Source organism: Octodon degus, unplaced genomic scaffold (assembly GCF_000260255.1).
Source record: "Octodon degus isolate 3935 unplaced genomic scaffold, OctDeg1.0 scaffold00001, whole genome shotgun sequence".
In the NCBI taxonomy this organism is placed as follows: domain Eukaryota; kingdom Metazoa; phylum Chordata; class Mammalia; order Rodentia; family Octodontidae; genus Octodon; species Octodon degus.
Window position 1 is genome coordinate 32,715,266 of NW_004524577.1, and position 22,301 is coordinate 32,737,566.

A 22,301-nucleotide genomic window follows, 5' to 3' on the forward strand; every position below is an offset into this window, starting at 1 on the left:
CATCACTAGTGACTTTGAGAAACCAACACTAGATGTATTCTTCCTCATTTTTTGACTCTTTCACAAATACGCAAATCCTGACAAATGCTAGGAAATATGCCTAAAATTCTGTATTTGATGTATACAAGTTATCATTACTATCAATAGTAGTACATTTACTACAAAACATTTATAAAACCTTTCAAGCATAAGGGGACCAGCACTACCTTTTTTACCCACTAGAAATACTTTTAACTACCCTTAGAAATAATTAACTGAGCCCAATAAAATATTCATTAGCAGTTTCCGTTTTTGTGCATAGATCCAATATTTCCCTCACATGAAAATCTGAATTTGAGATACAATTCCTTTCATGCAATTTAAAGCCTGTATGAAGAACTGAGATGTGTGGCAGTGAATGCTGTTTTTCTTTCCTTGAAAATATGATTCAGTTGTGGCTCTATGCTACTAGACCGGAATGCAACCATCGACTGCTAGGGAAATACTGATTTTCTCTTCATCAAAATAGAAAGAAGTAGTTAGGTGCATACACACATTCATACACAAACTAAGGAATTCCATAAGCAACAGAGTAATAAGAGAAGAACATAACTAAGAAATGAAATTTTACAATAAAGATCAGAAAAATAAGAATCTGGCCTTCTAAAACCCTGAAACAATAACCTTTAGAGAAATTTTACATGTCATTTTTTATTCAGCAAATTTTTAAAGTTCAATTTCTCATAGATGTCACTATGCATAAAATGTTTTAGCTAAAGTAATAAAATAATATATTCTATCAGTGTGATGATAGCCAGCCACGGTGACACTACACTATGTAATCGCCAAGAAACTCAGCGCAAGACGTTAGTATTTAAACATTACGTGTATGATTTTTAATTTTTGGTCAATTTTTCGAAGTATAATCACATATCAGTGTGCACTACTGATAGAAAAATCCAGTTTTCTGGGGGGAAGAAGGGGGGAATGGGATGTAAAAAGGATCAAGATGTAATGTGTCTCCACCAATTTGTCACAATGAATATCTGTCCCTATCGTAAGCACACATAGGTTCAAAAATTAAGTCAGCCATTTATAAAACAGCAGTACAGAATTCATATGAGGAAAAGAGGACACCCAATTATTTTAGAAGAACAACTACTCCTTCAAATCAGTTCAAAGAAAAAATATAATAAGTATCAGTGTATAATTTTGGAAATAATGCTGCTGTCTGCTGAACAGCGATATGTTCCCATTATGAACAAATGTTAACTAGTACTTCAGGGCATAAAGAGCTATGTTAGGATCATCCAGTTATTTACTAAAACAAAACACTGGATGTATTATTTTAACCAGGTAAATTATTTCTGATACACTGTCACAATTTCTTGAGTACTAATTCATTATAATTTTCTGTACATTTCTAAACCACATGCAGAGTTTGAGGTAACAGCACCACAGCTTTACAGTTATCCCCAAAAGGTGGGGGACACAGGTTTTCAATGAATAGAAAATGAGCTGCTCATCCTGGAAACAAAGAATAAGGCTGTGTATCTTGAACATAAGTCTGATGATAAGAATGAAACTAAATCTAGAAGCACAAAGACTAAGGTAAGCTCAATCCTAATCCATAACACATGAGTTACAGCACCATGAAAGATATTCTTACTTCTGATAATAACTTAATCCTTAATGAACAGTTTGAGTCATTTATCAAAGTACACCTGATAAGTTCTAAAATTTTATACAACCACTTAATCATTTCTTGTATTCTTTTTTATGGTTTTATTTATTTATTTTTTATTATCTTTTTTATTGAGAAATAAATATGAATGAGACAGTCTCACAGCTGATTAATAAGACAGTTTTGATAATCAATACACTGTTCATTGTTATCTTCTTAACGGTTATCCATAGTACAAGAAGCAGACAGGATATTCTGTCCAAACACTGTTAATACACCTCTTTCTTCTCATTGAATTAAGCGAAAGTAGCTGTAAATTTATCCTATTTTGTATATATAAATACAAAATGATCTTTCCTTTGTATCTTTTTTTTTTGTCCTGTCAGAGGTGAATATTCTGTTGGCATCTAAATACTATAGGTGTGTGAATTCAACTAAACAATCTAACACTGTCTAGCAGTCTATAATATTAGTGGGTTATCCTCAGAAGTTATTGACCTGAGCCTTTTACAGATCATTGTATTAATATGGATTTACTTTATATACCTCATTTTTATACTTTTCTGCTGGATGGTTAAGACCAAGATTTAGCAAGACCTATATAACAAGAAATGTAACTTTTGTATCTGATAAGCTCAGCCAAGTACTCTCAGGATTTATCCTGTAGCCCTGTACCGCCCTTTGTACATCCTTTTGTCAGTGTCTGACATGAGGATGAGTCACGGCCATTGCTTGACCAATTTGCTCTCTGTGAAAGCTTGAGAAAATGTTTTTTCTCTCCATGTGACTCTCCCCAGGCTCACTTTACATCATTGAACACATTCCTCGGTGGCTCCATGATCTTCTTGATCAGAAAATTTGGAGCACAACTGAGTTACATGTGGTTACAGTGCAGGTTCTCCTATGTCCCGAGTCTTCACTGACCTTGAAAGGCTAGGGCCAGAATGTTGGCTAACCATGCAGCCCTTCCTTTTCTCCAGTTTTGATCTAACTTAGGTTGTTAACCCTCCAGAAGAGAAGCTAATTTTTTTTTTTTTTTTTTTTTGGTGGAACTAGGGATTGAACTCAGGCCTTTGTGCTTGCCAGGGAAGCACTTATTCCACTGAGCCATCTCCCCAGCCCCGAGAAGCTAATTATTAACCTGCAATATATGCAGTTCGGTTTACCCTATCTGTCTAGATATCAAACTTATCTGTCTAAATATCAAACCTGTATTCTTTTAAATATTTCATTTACTTTTCATTCTTATAATTTTAGGTCCATAAACCCATTGCCTACCTTCTAATCTCTTGTATTTCCTATCCCCCTTTACCTTAATCAACAACACTCTTTCATCACTCTCTGAAGTCCTCCTTCTCTCTCAAGGTGCTGATCTGATGCCTGCAACCATCTCCCTCCCTAAACTCTTTGTTAGCATGAAGCACCAAGCACCCTCCTCTTTTTCTGTATTGCTCAGACAGACTGAAAATAGCTTTTTCTACACAGCTAGAGATCTATGCTTTGATCCAAATTAGATTTAAGTCTCACTCTTTTGTGTACAACAAGATTCTAGCCCTTAAGCTCCTCCCGAACCTTCTCTGCACAGGGCACATTTCCATAGTGCTCCCAACCAATACTCACAGGTGCAGTTTTTAGCCATTTTCATCATCCAAACCTCTCTGTCTGGACACTGAGTTTTCATCTATGTCTCTTCAATGAGCTGTGCAGAAGTTCTTGACACTGCAGCCGGTGCTTGTGCAAGTTATGTGCAGTGTTCTCCCTTCTTCACATGTGGGCGCTGGGAAATGAGCAGTTCACACAGGATTCCAGTTAAAATAAGACTGTTAATTTTAGCTGGGTGAGTGCAACAATTTAACCTGTGTGGGAAAGGAGGTGAAATAATGAAAGAAGATCTAAGACAAGGGAGGGAACACTCAATTGTTCTATAAAGCTATAAATTCATTAAAAAATAAAGACTGTTGAGCCAGCCACATAGCTCAGTGGATTAAAATGTCTGCAAGCAGATGCAGGGGCTGGGGGTTCGATCCCCGGGCCTGCCTTGCCAGCCCTGCCCCCGGGGCGCGCTGAGATGGCAATTGAGACTGGGCGTGGTGGCACGTGCCTGTAATCCCAGCTCTTGGGAGGCTGTAAACAGGCGGATCACCACGAGTCCGATCTAGTAGTGAGATCCTGAACACCCTGTAGACCCTTCCCTAAAAATAAAATAAAATCAAAATAAAGACTGGTAATTTCTGAAAGTTTATCAGTATAATTCACTTTACCAGTGATGGCGAACACTTTAGAATTTTCAAGATACAAATGCCCGCCGCAGCATGCGAGCCACAGGGTTGCCGCCACTTAACCCTTCATAGCTACAAAAATGAAGAGACAAACCATTTGACAAGTCTCAAAATCAAACCGTGAAAATTTTTCGGCAAACTAGGAATGCTAAGGAGCACTGAAAGACTCGCAGCTTTTGCTCTGGTGTCCGTCTCACACGTCCCCCAAAGCTCTGGAGCCAGAAGGGGACAGCGTCCCAGGCACGGTGCACATCGATGGAGTCCTCCATGCCCGAGCTCGGCAGCGGGATGCGCTGCAGTCAGGACCTGAGCCTGGTCAGAAGTGCGGGGTCAGGGGGACGGCCTTGGTAAGGGGCGTTCACGGGGCTCCACTCTCCTCCTCCTGCCTCCAGGCTGCCTAGGAACGCGCATTCTCTCTACCCCCACTCCCCCTTACTGCTTCTGCCTTGAAGCCAAAAGAACACGGACTGAACCTACTGAAACCACGAGCCGGGACGAGTACAGAACGCGGCAGTCACACGTGGCGCTGTCTGCGCTACCCTAAGAGCCCACGAACGTGAGTCATGTGTAGCAAATGGATGCATCTTGGGACACAGCGCTAAGGGGAAGAAACGCACGAGATTTTTTTTTTTCCCATAATTTTACTGAGAAACAAATAGCAATGAGACAGTTTCAAGTCAAATCGGTAGGACAGTTCCAATAATTAACACATTGCATACTCTCTTCCTAGTGGTTATTTGCTGTACAAGATGCAGACATGATATCCTATTTACAAACACCATTAGAACAAATCCCTCTATTCATTAAGAGAATGTAACTATATATCTATCCTAACCATTTTGAGCACACAGATACAAAATGGACATTTATATATCCCCTTTTTTGTTTAGTTCTGTCATTTGAATATTATAGGTGTATGAACTCAGCAAAATATGCACATGACCTTAAGGATCAGATGGGTTATCTTTATGAGAAACCTACAAAAACAAAGAGCCAAATAAAATGATAAGAAACAGGGAAATAGATCCTCTGCAAAAGGGAGGGTGACACTCAGGACACAGCTCAGCGGCATAAGCGCCTGCCTTGCCAGCGCAGGGTTCTAAGTTCGATTTCTGATACTCCCTCCCCAACAAAGGAAGAGGATGAACGCATGAAGGTCAGGGTGGAGGAAGGCGAAGGAAAAGAGAAGGAAGGTGTGTTATGTGCGTGCGCATATACCGACGGTTAAATGCAACCATGATGTAGGGCAAAGATGTACTAATAAAATAAAAAATATAAAGGAAAGCAAAATACGCCTGTCTTTTAAGTGTTGTGTACAGCACAGACTCTTCAGCTTCCGGCAACTGCTCCTGGGCCTTCTGGCGCAGACCCTGCGGACTTGCGTGGCACGCTGCGTTGAGCTCCCAGCTCTACCCACACACGGCCCTTCTGCTCTCTTGTGCACCAACGCTGTGGCCCTCCAGTCCTCTCCAGTACACGTGATTATTTGATTTCTTCACGGTGACCATTCTTTCTGGGGTCCAACCACCTTCACTGGCATGAGAAGGGGGGTTCCAGCTTTGGGGCACCGTGCCCAGTTCTCCCAGAATGGGCACCGTGTTGTTAATGACCCTTCAGCAAACTGTATATAGGCACCACTGGAAACCAATTGATAGGAACAGCTATGACACTTTGGCTATAATACGAAATACATCATTTATACATCAATTACAGCATGAAATACGGAGTATTGTCTAAGGACAAATAAAGTACCAGATTCGTCCTTAGGCAACTGATGTATAATTATAATATAAACAATAAGTGAAATCAAATATGTCCTACAATTAATCTGCAGTAAACATCAACTAAATGGAATAATTCTACTACAACTAACAATAGCACACTATTATTTAACAGTAATAGTGTAAAGTTATTTATCTAGAGAGTCAGAGAGCTTAGAAGTTTTTCTAATAAAAGTGAAAATGAAAAGAAATGAAAACTTAACTCATGGGATGGAAAGAGGAAGAAAGACAATGTGATCAGGGGTGCTCTTAGTGAGTAAAAGAAAATTAACAATGATAGAAGCAGTTTCTGCAAAGAATATGAAAATAAAGGGAAAAATGGCAAAAACAAGAGATAAAAGCAAAAGAAAGAGAGAAAAGTTAGAAGAGAGAGAGAGAGAGAGAGAGAGAGAGAGAGAGAGAGAGAGAGGCAAAGGAAAAAAGGGAGTGTGAGGAAATCCAAAACAGGAAAAGAAGAATAATAAAAATAATACAAAAGAGGAAAAAACCAAAACCAAAAAGAACTGAGTCAAGGAAAATATCATTGTCTTAGTGGATGAGAGGTTCCTGCAGCTTCGAGTTGACGCCTTGCTCTGGGGCCGGGGTCTCTGAGGCGCTCCCTTGCTCTGCGGCCCCTCTGTCTGTCTCTCCCCAGAAGGCAGCTAAGCTTCAGGTCCAGGCGGGTCCTGCGCCTGCCGCTAGGTGGGGCCCACGATCAACCCTCTTTGCTCTGCTGGCTGTAGCCAGCCAGGTGGGAGTTCCACCGGCAGGTTAGACTTAAGCTCCACAGCCTCGCGTTCTAGTTTTGCCTCCTCATCCCAGGTGTTGTCTTTAGCCAGTCTCAGGTCCACTGATTACTCTTTGCCTGTGCTGCCCCATGTTGACATGTTTTTTTTTTTTTTTTTTGTGGGGGGGTGGGTCACTGCTGCTCTGTCACAGAATGGCTTCCTCCTGTGGGGGAGGTGCTGCTCCTCCTGCAAGGGTCACACAGTCAGGCTTTGCAAGAGAAGAGATGTAACACAGGACACATATTTTATAACATTCATCCAACAGCTCAAATACTGGAGAGTGCAAGAGATCTGTCTACACACTAGAAATCCAAAGAATCTACAAGGACCCGGATCCCATCGCGTTGTCCTGCCTGAGTCCAGCTGAAGACCTAGAGCCCACGACAATGTCCCCACATGTCCACAAAGAGCCTAGGGCCACAGCAATGTCTCATGCACATCTGTGTCGAGGAGATACGCTAGAAGGCCCAAATGGTCGAATCTAGAAAGTCTGTGCAGAGGGATGAGGCTTGGTGCCAACAGGCTGAGGGATCTGCACTGCAGCAGGAAGGGATGTGAGCAGGTGAGGTCCAGAGCTGCTCTGAGAAGAAGCTCAGCGATCCTCAGGACCAGGGACAACCCGACCTCCTCGGATGAAGTGTGGCCTTCTATACCCAGAACCACGTTGACTGTGTTCAGCTGGGTGTTTCAGATTGATCATTCATTAATCCACTGCAGTTCTTTGTCCTACTGAGAGGGGGGATTTGAGCAGGCACGTTGAGTCCCTTGTTTTTCATCAACATAATTATGCTGTCCGGATAAGTGCTTCAAACAATAACAAAACTACATGCTGAATGCTTACAGCCTTCTCCCATGTAGAAAATGCAAACTACCCACATGGGACAGAGTACAAGGGCTAATGAGGATAAGAGGTCAGGAGGTGATTCCAAGTGGCCACAGAGAAAGATTCAAATGCTCTCTCTGTGTTGTGTATCACCATTGGGTGATGGTTTCAAGACTTTACAAACAATATCTGCCAATCAGTCACCAGTGCTGTCTCACCTCACTCTACTATGTTTTCTGGCAATCAGACTAAAGCAGAAAACAAAACAGAATGACAGCCCCAATCCTCTTATTCCTGACCTATCCATCATCACAGAACAGCCAGCAAGCAAGAGAGCAGTGAGGTATTGTCCTCAGCGTGACACTGGTCCTCATGTGCTAATGATCAGCTTGGGCTGGTTGCAGTTAGGCCATTCCAGGTAGGTCTTACTTTGGCCTAAATACAGTATGTCAGTATACTGTATTCTATGCTTTGCTATTAAGTTCATTAGCTAAGGAGAAGTCATTAATCTTGTGTGTAAGAGTCAAAGGGACAGCCTGCTGGGGCTCCACCACTGGTACTCCAGAAGTCACACTTTGAATGAAACATTCATATCCCCCTCCAGCCCCCCCAGGGCATTGCACTTTACGGCAGGTGCTGCGCTGCTGAGCTACGTGGCTGGCCCTTCATATCTGTTAAGAAAAAATTACCTCAAATTTTCTCTAAAGTCTCTGGACTACCAAATTAAGTGGAAATGAGCATAGATGCAGTCCAGGAAAGGAAAGCATCTGAAAACACACAGCACTTTAAGGATAAATCCCCAGCATACCAACTTCAGTGCAAGTAGATCCTTACCTGGAGAAGACCCCTCAGCACTGTTTCCACCACAAGCAAATCATCAATGCACACAGGGTGCTTTAAAAGTGAAGATGTGACCTGTCCCTCAGATCGCTGAAGTTTCATAGTTTCCAAATAGCACCTGAATCAGGCAAGATGGTGTGTGACTGTGAGCCTAGCACTCAGGGCAGCTGAGACCAGAAGATCTCAAGGAAGAGACCAATCACACCAATTCTGTGACTTAGGAAGATGCTTAGTGTGGATCTGAAAAAATAAAATCTGAGGATACAGCTGCAGTGCATTGTGCAAAAGGGACAAGCTCCAGTAATGCAAAAGAAAGAAACAATAGATAGAGATGGTTTATGGAGAGCAAGGTTCCTAGATACTTAGATAAAAATCAGAAAATGAGCAAGCAGGTGCTGGCTTATTTAGCACAAAGGAAAAAAAAAAAAAGATGGGCCATGGGGGAGGGGAGATGGAGGCTAAGACATGACCTCATTTCCTTGGCAACCAGTACAAACAGAACTTAGAACCCTGGTGAGGGTGTCACAATGCAGTAACGGCCTCTCCTGAGCTCACTCAGCCAGAGATGGTCAACAGCGATCATGCTGAACTTCTTCGCTATTTCCTGAGGCCGCAGCCTCATGACTCCAGGCAGGGAAGGTCTATGTGAAAGACGGAGGAGACGGTTGACTCCATCCAGATGTCTCAGGCCATGATGCAGGAGCAAGTCAACCATCACAGACACCCTAAGGAAGGCACTCCCAGGACTGACTGTGACTGATGGAGAAAAACCAGATGACCCTTTTTACCTAAGTCAAAATACCAATGGTACCACAAAGTGAAAGACCCCAGAGTAAGTCTTGCCAGACCTGGAGATGCCAAGGAGCTCTGGACAGGTCTCCTGAGGGTGGCTACAAACTTTCACTTCATGCATCGCCTCCTGCATCAGAACAGCCTAAGGTGCTTTGTCTACAAGACCTATCTGCCCACCACAGAGCTGTAGGCCTCTGGAGAAAGTTTTCTTATGCCAATGGCCACACATTTCAGGCCAAACGCTCCTGCAGGCGTGTTCTCTGTACCGTCTGCACAGACTGTGTAGCAGGATTGGGACGCCTGGTGTACAAGTGTATCGACTGTAAGATTGTGGTGCACAAGTGGTGCCACACACTGGTCATAACTGAATGTGGGCATCATTCCTCACCACAGGACCCCGTGACACTGAAGAATCAACCACCCATGGCTTCAGACCCCACATGGGCCCTAAGCCTGTCTCATCCTTCAAGTCACCACACTTTGGAACAACTGCTAAAGACCAGGCGGTAAGGAACACCAGGGTACATGGCCAACCTCCATCTAGGCTGGCTCCACAGGACTTCAATATCCTCCGGGTGATAGGGAGAGGAAGTTATGCTAAAGCGTTCTTGGTTCTACGGAAAAACACAGATCGAATGTTGGCAAAGCAAGTGGTGAGAAAAGACGTGCCAACTATCATCCAGTAGAGACAGACCAGCATGTTTGAAGCAGGTATTGTGTCTTCCTTTCCTTGTTGGGCTGCATTCTTGTTTTCACATAAAAACCAGAGTGTTTTTTTGTCTTAGACTATGTAAGTGGGAGAGATCTGATGTTGCACATGCAGCACCAAAGAATACTTCCTGAGCCACATGCCAGGTTTTACGCTGCAGAGATCAGCTTAGCCCTCAGCTACCCTCACCAGCGAGGGGTGCTCTATAGAAACCTGAAATCGGACCTTTATTGCTCGATTCCGAAGGCCATATCAAGCTCACTGACTACTGCATCTGTAAGGAAGGACTCGGGCCCAGAGATCTGACCAGCACATTTTTGTGGCAAAGCTAATTACCTGGCTCCTGAAATGATCAGAGGAGAAGATTTTGGTTTCAGTGTAGACTGGTGGAGTCTTGGAGTGATCCTGTATGAAATGATGGCCGGAGTGTCTCCCTTTCCTATCAGGGAGGGCCCTGATGTCCCTGATGAGAAGGCATTTGGTTATCTCCTGCAGCTTATCGTGGAAAGGGATATTCATGTCCTGCTTTATTTGTCCGTAGAAGCTAGAAGTGTCATGCGGGGGTTTCTGAGGAAGGACCTGAAGGAGAGACTGGGTTGTTTGTTGTGGTCAAATGGGGTTCGCAGACGTTCAGCACTGCCCATTCTTTCAGAATGTGGACGAGGACTCGATGGAGCAAAAGCGGGTGGTACCTTCCTTTAAGCCAAATATTTCTGGAAAAGTCGAGCTGGAAAACTTTGATCTGCCGTTTACAAATGAACCTGTCCTGCTCTCTCTGAGTGACAGGGCAGCATGAGGAGGGTCGGAGCCTGTGACTTCACAGGTTTGGAGTCCATCAGTCCTCTTAAGATGCACGAAGAAGAACGGGTCTGATCCTCGCTTTCCAACCATACATTCTGCCGATGTTGCCTTTCACACATAGGAAAACTTGTTACCTGACTGGATTCATGAATTCCATAATGGTTTGGAAGCTAATTTTAATCTCTTTCTGTACTTATATTTAGATGTAATACTTGATTCTTATAGTCTATATCACGGAATAGTGGTGGCTTATTGTTGTTAAGAGATTTGCTGTTTTATGATTTCACTTAAGTAACAACCAAGCAATTGCTTGTTAACCAAACTTGTAAACACGTTCCATTTGTTGAGTGGAGACAGAATGTATATCGTTTTTCTTGTTATGTAGGATATGGTAAAATAGTTTGTTTTTTAAATAGAATGTCTTAGCTGGGCTTGTTTTTCTCCTAACCATTTTACTTGTACTTTTGGTGCTCAGTTTATGCAGTCTTCAGGGAAATCCAAAACGTAAGAAGTATGTTGAATAAATCTGCAGAAAACATATATATATATATATATATATATATATATATATATATTAGTTCTATCCCCTTAGTTAAGTTTGTTTAGTAGGATAACACATGAAATACATGGTGGGATTCTTTTTAGGGCAGAGTTCTTCTAAATCTTTTTATTAAAATTAGTGGTTAGAGGGCTGGCGACATAGATCAGTGGACTAAGCGCTTACTTAGGCAAGCGCAGGGCCGAGGTTTGATCCCTAGCCCTGAATGCCATGCCAGCCCCGCCCCAGGGCATGCTGAGCCAGAGATGGAGTCTGGGTGTGGTGGAGCACGCCTGTAATCCCAGCACTAGGGAGGCAGAAATCAGGAGGATCGCTATGAGTCTGAGCTGTGTAGTGAGACCCTGCACAAAACAAACAAACAAACAAACAAACAAACAAGAAATGAGTGGTTAGCAGTTTACGAAAGAGTTGTCAGATGTAGCATTCCTTATTGAGCACCATTTTTTAAAATAAAAGACATTAAAGTAACCACCATCACCTGAATCTGTTACTATGGCAAATCTTAGTGGAATTTAACGTTAGGTAAGCTCTCTTGTTTTAAGTTTAGAATGATTTAAGACTTGTCAACATTAATAAAATATATTTTCTTCTCTGGTAGAGGCTCCATTTCACTAGAAATACAACTTTCCCAAGGCTCTTATTCTTACATTGTCTCTTCTTCCAATAGCTAAGTTTGAAAGTAATGAAACTATTAAAAGTTTTGAGATATAGTCACAAGTTCGTTTGCCAGATATACATGTTTCTCTTAATGCCTGGAAATTGTTTTAAAACAAAAAGCAGTATTCACAACGTGCACTTATAGAGAATTCTGCCATGTTGGAAACACGCTTGTGGTCTTGCTTTTAACTGCTGCTCTTTCCTGTAGTGCATTTCAGAATGTAGAACAATCACACAGAATTTGTTTCAAATGTTCATCACGGAGGCCACATCAGAATGCTTTGGGACTTCTGGCCCTCATTTCGTGAAACACTTGCTTCAAATTATTCTTTTGTCCTCCAGTTAAGTAGTAGAAAGTATATCCAAGGAGATACAAATTTTAAGATGGTAAAAACAGCAGTTCATAACCTTATGAACATTTTTTGAACACATTTTAGATGAGTGACTATGTTTGATATCTTCCTTGCCCCCCCAAAAAAATCTGTTTTCTAACAATGCTATATAAATGAAGAACATTTTTTAAATGAGGTTTTAACTGATATTCATGGTGTTTTTGTGTTTTTAAAGTTTTTACATAATAAGGTTTAATGTGTGTATTTCATGCAGAATTGTATTACAAATATGTTATTAACTGTCTTTCTGAAGTCTTTTTTTAAAATTTTATTTATGTGTGTGTGTGTGTGTGTGTGTGTGTGTGTGTGTGTGTGGCCAGCTCAGCCCACCAGGGGGCGGGCTGGCTGGCATGTGGTGCTGGGGGATTGAACCGCGGTCCCTGATGCTTTGCTAAGCTTGTTCTAAGTAGGTGCTTTAGACCACTGAGCCATCTCTCCAGCCCTGTCTTTCTGAAGTCTTGAAGTGTCGTGCCAGTGCTTTTCATGCTCTGCAGAAGTTCTCTCAAGGGGAATAAGGCAGTTTACAGTGAGAATGACTGGCATTTGGGTGTTCTAGATAATAATTTATTTTTCAATAGCCTGTGGCCAGGTCATTGTACGTATGTGAAGCCTGGATTATATTTCAATTTCCTTTTTTGGCACTGGTACATTTCCTGTATATAAATCAGTTTTGTTTGGATTTTGTCATGTAGAACACTGCCTTGGTCATCATAATGTAATCTCTACTTCTGTGCCTTCTTTTTCATGTTAAAAACCCTTTGATAAAACATTTAATATACATACAAAAGAATCAAAATGTCTTTATCAGTAGATGATATAATTACCTGCATAGATATTCTAAGTCTGCAAAAGGCTACAGCACTACTGAGTAAAGAGGGTGTCTTAGTTACTTTTCTTTCATTGCTGGGACAAAATACCTGACTCCCAAAATTAAGGAAGGAAAGGTTTATTTAGCTCACAATTAGTGGAGGTTTCAGTCCATATTTGGCTGATTTCAAGGCAGAGTGGCACATGGCAGAGGGCAGTAGTTCATGGTGTTGGAAAACAGCAGGGAGAGGAGCGGTGACTCTGGCTTCGAGCGAGCCCCTCTCCTTTCCTTACATTATATGCAGGCTGTCTACCCCAGGGCACAGGTAACACTCACACTGATAATCCCAGCATTGGACCATGCATGAATCACAAGCTCTAGAACCTGCCCCAAGACAGCATGAGACTTTTGGGTTACATTTAAACACAAACCATAACAGAAGGTCACAGGATACATTATGAGTATTTTGAAAATCCATTATATGGGAGGCTGAGGCAAGAGGGTCCCATGTGAGGTCAGCTGGAGCATCACAGTGAGAGCCTGTTGGAAGGAAGAAGCAGGCAAGGAAGGAAGGAGGGAAGAAATGGAAAATAGGGAGGGAGTGGGGAAGAAGTGGCATATAAATACTAACACCACTTTGACAGCATCTTGAAAAGTGAAAAAAGAATTTGATCCAGTCATTCCATGTCCAGATAGTCCATCAAGAGAAATAAAAGTATGTTTCTATAAGGACTTATACATGGATGTGTATCATTTCTTTGTAACAGCTCAAGTAGGTATTGGTACTCTTTTACATTCCCATCAGCAGTGTCTGGCAGTTTCAGTTGTTCCATATCCTCATCCATACTTGAGTCACTCATCCTTAATTTTAGTCACCTTTGCCATTGAATAGCATCATCTCAATATATATATATATATATATATATATATATATATATTTCCCCTGTATCTTAGGGAAGGGTCTACAGGGTATTCAGGGTCTCACTACTAGATTGGACTCATAATGACCCACCTGTTTACAGCCTACCAAAAGCTGGGATTACAGGCGCGTGCCACTATGCCCAGTCTCAATTGCCATCTCAGGGTGCCCCGGGGGTGAGGCCCTCATGGCAGGCCTGGGGATCGAACCCCCGGCCCCTGCCCAGAGGGCAGCAGTTCATGGTATTGGAAAACAGCAAAAAGCAAAGGGGAGGAACAGTGGCTCTGGCTTTGAGCGAGCCCTTCTCCTCTCCTCCATTGTATTCAGGCTATCCAACCCAGGGCACATGCTTGCAGGTGCTTTAATCTGCTGAGCTATTTGGTCAGCTTATTATTATTTATTTATTTATTTATTTATATTTTTTTGGTGGAACCGGGGATTGAACTCAGGCCCTTGCACTTGCCAGAGAAGCACCTATTCTGCTGAGCCATCTCCCTGGCCCCGGTCAGCTTATTTTTGATACTAACAAGAAGTTATTTTAACATTTTTATTTACAAATAAAATACAGTAACACTGGCTGGAAATGTGCTATGATCCGGATATCGATGAACAGTTGACTGGAGAAACAAATTATGCGCCATTTCTCTGGAATGTCAGCAATAAAAGGAAGAACCTTTGGTCCACTCAAACACGTGGGTAAATGCCAAAATGATTATTATTATGGTATGTATCTAGTTGTCCCCCCAAAACCTCATGTGAGTCATGGGGCACACTTCTAGACTTTGTGATTAATTCATGAACCAGTGCTGGGATTATGGGTGTGAGTGCTACACCCGGCCTGGGGCAGATAGACTGACGGCTACATGAGGGAGACACACTTGCTCTCTGTAGCCATCATTGCTGCTGCTTCTCCCATTTACTCTTGCTGTTCGGCTGTTTTCTGCTGCCATGAACTGCTGCCCTCTGCCATGTGCTGCTCTGCCTTGGAGCCAGCTGCGTATGGACTGAAACTGCCACTAACTGTGAGCTAAATAACCCTTTCCTTCATTCTGTGTGTTGGGTATTTAGTCCCAGCAACTAGACAAAAGAAACTGAGAATGATTATGTAGAGTAAGGATGGGGGAGGGGCTAAGGCATACTATATTTTTTCATTAACATGAAATTCCAAGAAATGCAAACTAATAATAGTGTCAGAAATCAGAGTCTGGGGCGCGGACCCGCCTCCACACTTCCTTTTCCGTGCAGTCTCCCGAGCTGTGAGGCAAGCAGGTCGCATCAGCCATGTCTTGAGGGCAGCGGCCGCGCCCAGGCGTCTATCCCCAGGCTGTTTGAGGTACAACAAAGTTTATGCATTTTGAAGACGCATGAAGGTTGTGGACAATATTTTTCAAGAACTTATCATAGAAGATAACTGAAGAAAATTGCATGTAATAAGATAGCTGCAAATGAATGTACAAGTCCTTTGGCAATTGTTAAAAATAATTCATTGCCTCAGGTATGGCATGGCAGAGTAGAAGGAACAATGAAGACAGTGGTCAAGAAAACATGAACAGAAACAAATGATGAAAATATTTGATGTTGAAAAATTCGCAAGTTATGTAGAAAACTAGACTACTTATAACTGAATAATAAATTGTTTTATTTAAAATGTCAAAAAAAAAGAAAGAAATCACAGAGTCTAGGGACAAGGAGCAGAAAGCAGCATATTCTGCGCTCCAATAGCCTAAAAGCTCATTAGAGAAACAAGTCTAAGACCTTAAAAGAAGTCACAGAAATAGCCACACAAAACACATTTGAAAAACCACAGACACAGATACTATATGCAGAAAATGTTTGGAACATGGTTTTCGAGTGATCACTGACAGTGCTTTTTGAGATTCCTGGTGTGACAGCATCTCTCATTTTCCAGGAAGATGCTGAGATGTGAGGGGGACAATCTGTCCTTCAGCGCTCAGTCTCTCAGGTGTTAAGAACTGAGACTTACCCAACTCCCCTTCATGTTCACACAGAGCCAGAGACCTGTACCGCGGGGATGGAACAGCAGAGAAAAGGTCCTGCAGGCAGCCATCCAGGTGATTCTATGGTCAGAGCCATCTCTTTGCTCCCCAGCAACCCGCTTCAGAAACTGGCATGAGCCCTGCACATCTGACACAATTCAGTTTGTGGTCTCTGGGCTGCAATTTCCCAGGCAAGGAACCTTGGAGTCCCAGGGCTAAGAAGTAATATTTATTCCAGAGCTGGTGCTCCTTCACCTCCTATGACAGCATCCTCCACAGGGCGCAGTGGGCAACCCAGGCTGGCCCTCGGTTCCCCTAGGATTCCTGTGCAGTAGCAGCAGTTGAAAGAGAAATCTTGGTCTCCGATCCTGCCCAAAGCGTCCTGCATCCTAAGTCTTCTAAGTCAACCTGCTTCCCATTGGTCACTTGGTATCGTGCTTGGCCAATAGGAGACTCTGCTGTGATAGAGCCTCAACCAAAGATGTTTTGGCAGCCTAATCTGCTGTAAAGACAAGTGATGCTGGGCTTTTTTTCTGTGCCACAAGTGGGTTTGGAGGACCCTCTGTGCTTCTAGAGAGTAGAGTCAGCAGTCAAGTAAAGAAATCACATATTTACCTCTAGCATACTGGCGAAAATCTAGACCAGCTGCTAGAACGTAGAGGTGGGACGGGGCCCATTGGCAAGAGATGACATTGAGGCAGGGAGCAGCTGGGTGCGCAGGAGCATCCTGTGCTTGGATAGAGGTGTGAAGATGACAATCAGGTGACAGCTGCTGGATTTTGCCTTCTCAGAGAATGGATTGGCTCTGAGAAGAAGAGTGGGAACCAAGTTGGGTACTTTGCGATTGTCCAGGAGAGAGCTGATGGAAGCCTGAGGGAGAAGGTGGCAGATGGGATAAAGAAGGAAAAGATATGAAAAGTGTCTAAAAATAGAAACAACAGCCTTGGAAATTGGTTGGATGAGTGAAAGGTGAAAAAAGGAAGAATCAATAGTAATTCCCAGGTAAGTGCCTTCTATAGGAAGCTAATTTTAGGTGCATATTCTGAAATAAAAATTTACAAATGGGAAGCAAATTTTCCCTTCAATTTTGATCAGACTGATTTTGAGGTACCTTGAAAATAGTTATTTAGAGATTAGAGGAAAAACAGTAGGTGTGAGAATTGTAGCTCAGAGGAAGTTTTGATTTTTTTTTCAATGTAAGATACAGGAAGTCATGAAGAGGAGATGAAATCATCCACATGTATTAGTAAAAGTAAGAGAAATAGTTCAATAGCGAAAATCTGAGAAACTTGAGCATTTCAAGTTAGGCAGAAGGAGTTAGTCATCTCCTTCACAGGACTAGTACTTGCCTGCCATGGGCAAAGCCCTGGGTTGGATGTTCAGCGGTGGGACAGGGATGTCAGGCAGAAGAAGAACCTCCAGATGGCGACCAGTAAGCAGAGAGGGAGCAGGAAAACCAAGGAGAGTTGGGGTGGTGGAGGCCGAGGGCAGCTCTTGTATGTGATGGAGGCTATCAAACGGGTCAGATTCTGTCCTGTAACCCTCTCCTTTGCTCTCTGTAGGCATCTAGTCCCTTACTGTGCTTTCCTTGTTTTCATTTTTTTTTATTAAAACTGTATTGTATATTTATGACACACATAGAATAAATTTGAAGATTCAGTAGGAATGAAATGTAAGTGGCATGATAATCTCTAACGACTTTGGTAACAGCAATGTCAGAGGAACAATGAGAGGCAAAAGAAGACATTAGTAAGACAAAGAATAACGGAGTAAAGGAAGTCAAGACTTCTAACAGCAATGACTTTTTTATGAAATTTAAATTGATATGGAGAAGAAACAGTACCCTTGGCTTATTGACAAACCGATGACTGTGACTCTAATATCCCACAGTAAGAACTCAGCTATGCTTTACTTATCAATATCTGGGTAACTAAGTAGCACAACTTCAGCAGCTTAAGACATTTGTGAGGTCTATACTTTCACAGGACCAAAATGGCAATGATCTGTATGTCTCCTAAGTGAGTCCTCTTTCTGGCTCGTAAAGACAGGAAGACTGCCATGAAGCAATTGGATGGGGTGGTGGTTATCTACAAGACCTCATGGGGGAGAGGGGAGACCCACTTTGAGCTCAGCGAAGTGACTGTAGACAGATCCAGTTCCTCACTAGCTGTTGTCTGGAGGCCTCCCCCAACTTCTTTTTCATGGGGCAGAGCAAGGTAAGGCAGCTAGCTGGCTTTCATCAAAGCAAACAAGTCCAAGATGGAAGCCCAACTCTTTGTAAATTATTTTGATGTCAGAAATGACATCAAAGCGTTTTTATAACATTCTACTCACCAGATGTGAGTCAGGAGGTCTGGTCTACACTTAAGGAGAGATAACTAATTCAGGCCACGAATCAGGAGGTGGAGACCACTGGAAACCATTTTCATAGCTGCTTATCATAACTGTGAACAAACAATAGCAAAAACCCATTGTCTTAATAATCATTTGGTGGTTTTCAACAACTGTCTAGCACTTTGTTTCTAAAATGTATTATCTTCACATTTAGTGTTACTTTTTTTGGGTGGTAAATATGTTCCAAAATATTGAGTATAATCTTAACTGAACAACTTAACATTAAATCATTTTTTCAGCCCGTGTGGTTTTTAAACCTGTTTGGCATTATACCTGCTACTGATTATCTCTCTGTAAATCCAATCATTCATAGAAATGACAGAAATTTTTGTTCAACTCAATCATTTATTCGTTCCAGCTCACACACACATGTTGAGAATTTAATTCATTGACTGTAAGAACTCAATTTTGTATGCATCAAAATTTGCCTCTCTCCTCTAATAATGAAATTTGTTCACACCAAATAGTTCTGCAATTCTTCCACTATGATCAGCAAAGAAAATTGGGTAAAAAAAGTGAATTTGCCTGTTGCTTTATCTTTAGTTTCAGTGAAAGAGATTTTTTAAAAAATTATTCATTTTTCCCTATAGTTAATTTAGTATGCTGAGGATTATATAATTATATAATCTTATCTTTTCAGCAATAATTTTAATTAGGGATCTACTGAGCATCCTAAAAATGGGATGTTGTAATTTTAAAAGGGTCTTCTTGCACTGAGGGAGCCATGAAATGTAAATCTTTGTCAAAATGCAATGACTGAAACCTCTTTCTTACTAGAAGATATAAAAATTCACAACAGTGAGAGGTCTCCCAACCAAATCACTACATGAACCCATAACCAATATTACTTGGTACTTCTCTGTAGAATGTGATTCTGAAATAAAACTTAACATTTCTGACTAAACATATGCCCTGGTAATCCCATGATCATTTCTTCCATTAACTGCTTTTTAGGTTATAAAAACTTAGTATTTATCCTGAAGCCCATCAATTACAGTTTAACTAAATAATCTTATTATGAAATTTGCATGCGATCTAGTGAAATATGAATGTGAAGAATTAATGTTCTTGGGCCAGCCAAATAGCTCAGCAGATGAAAGCACCTGCAAGCAGGCGCAGGGGCCGGGGATTCGATTTTCGGGCCTCCTGGCCCTGCCCCCCGGCATGCTGAGACGGCGATTGAGACTGAGCATGGTGGCGCGCACCCATAATCCCAGCTCTTGGGAGACTGTAAACAGGTGGATCACTATGAGTCCGATCTAGTAATGAGACCCTAAACACCCTGTAGATCCTTCCATAAAAGAAAAAAAAAAGGATGCTCTTATAGATATGAGTGCTAATGAAATACTGTATCCAAATAAATGGCTTCAAACAAAATGCTTATTCAATGAGGTATAGCTGAAATGATTATTATAAAAGATGGGGAGATATTATTGTAGTGGATTTCTAACTGGTGGTCAATTTATTACACCCAGCTGAATTAAACTAGCATGGTGCTGGGTGCGGGAGGCCCACCTGAGGATTGTTGCCAGCAGCATAAAGGCAGAAGGAGAAGCTTCTGAAACTCAGTTAGGGATGCTGTTCCAAGAAGCTGCTAGTTCTCTTGGGCTGTTTTTCTGACAGTCCTTGTCGTGCTGGATTTCCCAGTGAGCTTTGGGAGAGCTTTGACCTTCCTCTTGAGCATCCCTTCTTGGCTCTGGAGGGGAAGTTGGTGCACTGCTCAGCCTCATGGAGAAGCTCATCGCATTGGCTGTCATGATGGGAACTCTGCTTTCCACCTTGCTGGAGGGACTCAGGAACTCACTGTTGCTGAAGACGGCTGTGGTGCTTTGTGGGGAGTGCTAGTGCTTACGTTGATCATTGCTTCCTGGGTTCAGTTCAGGTCCCTCAGCCTGCTAACACAGATCTTCTATCCCACTGGCATAGAATTTCTAGCTTTCACCACAGACCCTTGGGCCTTTCCAGTGCAGATCTGTGAAGTGGGCCTTCATGAGACTTGTCTTTGGCCCTAGGCCTCCAGTGGGACTTGTGAGAGGCGTTATTATGAGGGCTGCGGTTTCTTCTGGACTCATGCAGGGTATTAGCATCCAGGCCCTCAGCTGGAGTTGTTAGTGTTTATGTGTGTGGACAGATTTCCTGTGCTTCTTGTATATGATTCTTGGTGATTCATTATAAAATACTATTATTTAGTATTTAGTAAAACCCCCAAATCATGACAATTATAAAAATATAAATCTTTACACCTATAATATTCAAATAACGGAACTTAGCAAAAAAGGGGTATACAGATGAATGTCCATTTTGTATCTGTGTATTCAGAGTGGTTAGGATAGATACATAGTTGCATTCTCTTAAGGAATAGAATGATTTGTTCTAATGGTGTTTGTAAATAGGATCTCAAGTCTGCATCTTATACAGCAATTAACCATTAAGAAGAATGTATGCAGTGTGTTAATTATTGAAACTGTCCTAGCGATTTGACTTGAAACTGTCTCATTGCTATTTGTTTATCAATAAAATTATGAAAAAAAATATATATATATAAATCTTTGTCAGAATATTGGGATTACCTACAGTATTTGGAAAAACCATTCATGCCAAAGATCCATTCCTAGAGATTTTAATTCCGTTTTCTTATATTCAGAATATTTATAAATAAAATCATTTTTATCCGACCGCTTTGCCAAGCATAATTATTTTGAAGTTTCTCCAGGTTCAGTGGATCAGTTCCTTTTCATTGTGAAGGAGCGTTCCACTATGTATATGTTTTATTTATTTATTTACTGGATTTATTTATGCTACTATTGTTGCATAAGACCACCTGGATGAATCTCCTGGAAAGCAGAATAACTATCTCAATTTTGCTTAAACCTGCTCTATTTCCATATATTGATATTTTTGTAGGCAGCTGAGTTATGTAAAAATATACTAGGCAGTTAGGCAGTGCGGATAGGTGCCAGTCTTAATATAAATTGTTAAATTATCATGGCCCTGGTTCAATATGGCTGAATCCCGAAACCAACAGCTTATCTTTCCAATGACCACTTCCTCCTCCTTCCCCATCCCAGCCCTGAATACATCTTCCTTTCACCTTTCCTGTGCACACAAGGGAGCCCCAGTCATCTCCATAGGCATCACTGAGCCTGTCCCTCAAACTCTGCCCTTAGCAAAGATCCATATAACTCTAGCTCCCTTTGTCCCAGGTCACAGGATTCCCCCATCTCCTCAGATCCTCTCTATGTCCTCAAAGACAACAAAGCCATCTCCCTTTCTTTTACTTGTATTTCTCCACCATGCAGGAAAAAAACCTCACATTTTGGTGCTGTGACTTGGATAGGTAAGGGGTGTGGTTCCTGGGGTCAAACCCCAGGTCTGAGCCCCTTCCTATGGGCCAGCCTCTTCTCTTCTAGGACCTGCCTACTTGCCATTGCTAGCTTTCATCTGACACCAATCTGCCTCCTTTCTCACAGGTAAGCCATTTCTCAGTTCTTGGGGTTTGCTGTCTCAGTATATCAGTCTCATTCTCAGAAATCGTGGGCCCATGTCAGGAAATCTACTGTATCCCTTGGACAGGTGAAGCTGCCCTTGTGTTCCTTCGGGAGGGAAAATGCCCTGCTACCCTGAGACAAGGTACTTAACCACTTGTCCCTGGGACCCCTCTCTCCCTTTCCCCTCAGTGAGGACAGAGAACAACGGGTGTGGGGACTCTCGCATTCATATTCTTAAGAGAAGATGATGGCTGTATAAGGTTTTGGCCAACATTAAATTTGGTCACACACTACTTGGGGTGCCTTGTTTGTAATCTCAGCTCTCTGAACAACTGGGAGATCATAAAATCCACAAAGTGAATCTTTTACTGCAAGGACAGCCAATGTCCTGAAAAGGAAACTTTTGACTCCTTAAATCTTCTGTTATTGCATCAGCAAATGTCCAGAAATCCTTTAAAAACCTTTGTTGGAGTCCTGGCCCAGGTCCGGTGAGTGTGTGGAGAGCTTCCTGCTACCCTGCACTGGCGGGACCAGTCCCAGCCCAGGCGCAGTGTGGGCCGGACCCTCTCCTGCCCCCTTGGGCCGCCCGCCACCCCTCCCGCCGAGTAGGAATTTCTGCCGACTTCCGGGAA

The 22,301-nt window shown here is 42.2% G+C and overlaps 1 protein-coding gene and 1 pseudogene across 1 annotated transcript in view; both read left to right on the forward strand.

The window, feature by feature from the left end:
- The window catches only part of Elovl7 (ELOVL fatty acid elongase 7), a 206,562-nt gene that overhangs the window by 15,512 nt on the left and 168,749 nt on the right, over positions 1–22,301 (forward strand). The window lies entirely within an intron of this gene.
- LOC101586411 lies at positions 8,958–10,450 on the forward strand (annotated as a pseudogene).